We start from the raw sequence: 4395 nt of genomic DNA on the forward strand, positions 1-4395 counted from the left end.
ATTGGAGCAAGAACAAGCATGGAGATGATGGCATGCGCAAGGGGAACAAGAACGGAGTTACAAGTGATGATTTCAGGACTTTGAAGCCACCATAATGGGTGCATGAAGCCTTGGACGAAATATACAAGATGCCACTTCATAAATTTCGTCCCGAGGCTATTTTAGGTGCTGCGTCACCTTATTATTGGGCCAGGCCCATGTAATTTCGAAATACATAAGTATAGGCTATTTTTAGAGTCCGTATGTGTGGGGAAACAAGAGATAGGGTTGATTTCGGACCCCTCCACCAAGGGCCACGAAATTTCCCCCTCTTCCTCCATATATACAGCCCTTAGGGCATCGTTTAGACTTTGGGGTTTTGTTTAGATTAAAAGTTCGCCATAGCTGCAACTTCGCGTAATTCGTTTGTGTTCAACGACCAGACAAAGGCGTCACAGAACCCCACCTTGATCAATAAAGCTTTCATCTTATATTCGCAATATCCAGATTGCAATCTCAGTTTCTTGCTTGTTCTTCGTTTGCTCGCAGGAAACAGATCCTTGTGGTCAGGTTGATCGTGCTCCGGCGTGGTCAATAACCTCTCGGAGTTGGTTTAGCGATTGCTAAGGCGCGACGTCCTCGCACGTTCGTAGTCGGATCGTCAAAGTCGACTTCCACCAAAGCGAAATCCACCATCTCATCGAAAGACGGGACACCTTTGCCTCTATCAAGTGGTATCAGATTTCCAGGTTGCTCGGTGAGATTTTACAGTTTTTCGTAGTTTAGATCGAGTCTGTTCTTCATACCTACAGTCCACGAAAAAGCCACACAAAAAAAATTAGGGTTAGTTCATCATATCCGAACCAATCTGAGCCTTTGCATAATCTTTTTAGGGTTTGCTTTGTTGAATTTGCGGTTGCATCGTCGGTCTAGTTGCTGGTCTTAGAGTCTAGTCTTTTAGAGTTTCGAGTTCTGGTCATAAGTTGTCACGCCGCCGCCGCACCATCATCATCGCCCCTGCCATCTACCACCACCGCTCCGAATTCGTATCCATATACCACCACCAATCCGTGCCCATATACCACCACCGATCCATATCCATATACTACCACCGCTACCACCACCGCTGCCATATACCACCACCATATATCCACCACCAATCCGAGTTCCTTGCTTATTAGGTTTGTTTTCGGGATCCATCTAGATTCCGATTCGTGTTTCCTTGCCGGAGTAGGAGTCGGGTAGCCACGCTCCGTTTAGGCCCAAAAATTTTCGAAAACGCATTTGTCGAAAAATTTTCTGGCTATCCTATTTTTAGGTGTTTCTGAGTGTTTTGAGACAGGTGCCATTATAGGAAGTTTTTTTTGACCCGTTTCCAGTTTTTGGGTCCGGGCAGTCGAAAAGAAAAAAATTTCGAACAAAAAAAAATTTCGTGCCCATCCTGTCAGTTTGACCTAGGAAGAGTTTTGAGACACTCTCCATTATAGTGCTTTTTCGCAAAAAAAAAGCAGCGCAAAAAAAAAGAGCGCAAAAAAAAAGAGACCGAAAAGAAAAATTTCAGAGTGTGCTTTTCCCTTGTTTACGTGCCGCGCCGTGATTTTGTTGGTGTTCTAGGCTCGCGTCTCTAGCACAGTCTAGCCTAGGACCAGCACAGTACCGTCGTTGAGCGTTTATTCAACTTTGCATCTCTGAATTGATTATTGCTGACCCTTTTTGCTACCATACTATAAGCCTTCCCAGCTCCACATACATCTACGTCGTGTGTTCGACTCTCCCTGGTAATCGCTCTATCCAAGCTTTGAGAGTTTTTGACTACAACGGTTGCCGATCACCGCCTGCTGCTGGGTAAGAACTGGTAAGAATTTGAGATTTGCTTGACGGATTTGTGATACACCACCACCACTTCTTAGTAGTCTGTAGGATCATATTCTTGTGTGTTTCTATTGCTACTAACCATGCCAGGATCACAAGCCGACGAGATTGACTGGGAGAATTTATCGAACAAGGAGCTTCATGATAAGTTTCAGCAAATGATGACTGAACAGGTGCAAGATGTGCTGAACAATTTTGAAGAGGCCATGGAGAAGATCACTGGCTTTGAGAAGACGTTCGAAACAAAGCTCGATAACAAGTTTAATGAATTGCTCGCGCGTTTTCCACCACCACCATCCGCTGCACCTAACGCACCTCTCCAACAACAACAACAACGACTACCTCCACGTCGCGAAGCAAACCTCCGCCGAGCAAGCCGTGTTCCTCTTGCGTTTGGCCAAACTGTTGGTGCTGCTGTTGATACTTCTGTGGCTCCTGCTGCTGATGCGGAGGAGGATGATTATGTGGGAGATTATGAGGATGAGGTTGATCAAAATCAACACTACGTGCAGCCACCTGTACCACCACCAGCAGGTCGACCTCAGGTATATATTCGTAATGGTAGGCCTGCACCACCACCTCAGGTACGAGATGATGTCCATATTCCTAAACTGAAATTGAATATTCCACCATTTGAGGGTAGATATGTTCCTGATATATATCTTACTTGGGAGTTAGAAACTGAACAACGATTTACATGTTTACAATATCCTGAGGAGAGATGAGTTGCTGCTGCCATTTGTGCTTTCACTAGTTTTGCATGTGTATGGTGGTCTGAACATTGTAGATTATATCCTATTCCAACTACTTGGGCTGCTTTGAAAACTGCTATGCGTACGCGTTGGGTTCCACCATATTATCAATGTGAATTGCTTCAAAAATTGCAGCGTTTAAGACAAGGGAAAAATTCTGTAGAAGAATATTATCAGGAATTACAAACTGGCATGATTAGATGTGGTATTGTTGAGGAGAATGAAGCTATGCTTGCACGTTTTCTGGGTGGATTAAATAGAGAGATTCAGACCATTCTAGACTATAAGGAGTATACTAATATCACTCGTTTATTCCATCTTGCTTGTAAAGCTGAACGTGAAGTGCAGGATCGACAAGCATTGGGGCGAACTAACTTTTCTGCAGGCCGACCTTCGTCATGGACACCACGTGCATCTTCTACTTCAACTGCACCAGCACCTCCATCAGGTGCCACCTCCAGCCGTGATACAAGAAAACAGGCACAACCACCATTATCTGCCAAGAGCGCACCTGCGGGGCCTACACAGCGTTCTTCTTCTTCCATAGCATCAACAGGGCACACAAGTGATATTATTTGTCGTCGTTGTAAGGGAGGAGGTCATTATGCGAGAGAATGCAAATCTCCGCGTGTGATGATTGCTACCGCGGATGGTGGATATGAGTCCGCTAGTGACTACGATGAGGAGACTTTGGCTCTTATTACACGTGAAGAACATGGTGGAGATGATTCTGATAATGAGACGCAATACATGGCTCCTGAAGACGCTGACAGGTATGAATGTTTAGTTGCTCAACGTGTTTTGAGTGTGCAGATCACACAAGCTGAGCAAAATCAGAGGCACAATTTGTTCCATACCAAGGGAGTTGTGAAGGAACGTTCTGTGCGCGTCATCATAGACGGAGGGAGCTGCAACAACTTGGCTAGCATGGAGATGGTCGAGAAGCTTTCTCTCACCACAAGACCACATCCACATCCTTACTACATCCAATGGTTCAACAACAGCGGCAAGGTTAAGGTAACACGTACTGTTCGTGTGCATTTTAGTATATCTACATATGCTGATTATGTTGATTGTGATGTGGTACCTATGCAAGCATGTTCCTTATTACTTGGTAGACCATGGCAATTTGATAAAAATTCTGTACACCATGTGATAGAGGCAAAGGTGTCCCGTCTTTCGATGAGATGGTGGATTTCGCTTTGGTGGAAGTCGACTTTGACGATCCGACTACGAACGTGCGAGGACGTCGCGCCTTAGCAATCGCTAAACCAACTCCGAGAGGTTATTGACCACGCCGGAGCACGATCAACCTGACCACGAGGGTCTGTTTCCTGCGAGCAAATGAAGAACAAGCAAGAAACTAAGATTGCAATTTGGATATTGCGAATATAAGATGAAAGCTTTATTGATCAAGGTGGGGTTCTGTGACGCCTTTGTCTGGTCGTTGAACACAAACGAAGTACGCGAAGTTGCAGCTATGGCGAACTTTTAATCTAAACAAAACCCAAAGTCTAAACGATGCCCTAAGGGCTGTATATATGGAGGAAGAGGGGGGAATTTCGTGGCCCTTGGTGGAGGGGTCCGAAATCAACCCTATCTCTTATTTCCCCACACATACGGACTCTAAAAATAGCCTATACTTATGTATTTCGAAATTACATGGGCCTGGCCCAATAATAAGGTGACGCAGCACCTAAAATAGCCTCGGGACGAAATTTATGAAGTGGCATCTTGTATATTTCGTCCAAGGCTTCATGCACCCATTATGGTGGCTTCAAAGTCCTGAAAT

The sequence above is a fragment of the Triticum dicoccoides genome, chromosome 6B (genome assembly GCF_002162155.2).
Source record: "Triticum dicoccoides isolate Atlit2015 ecotype Zavitan chromosome 6B, WEW_v2.0, whole genome shotgun sequence".
Taxonomy (NCBI): Eukaryota; Viridiplantae; Streptophyta; class Magnoliopsida; order Poales; family Poaceae; genus Triticum; species Triticum dicoccoides.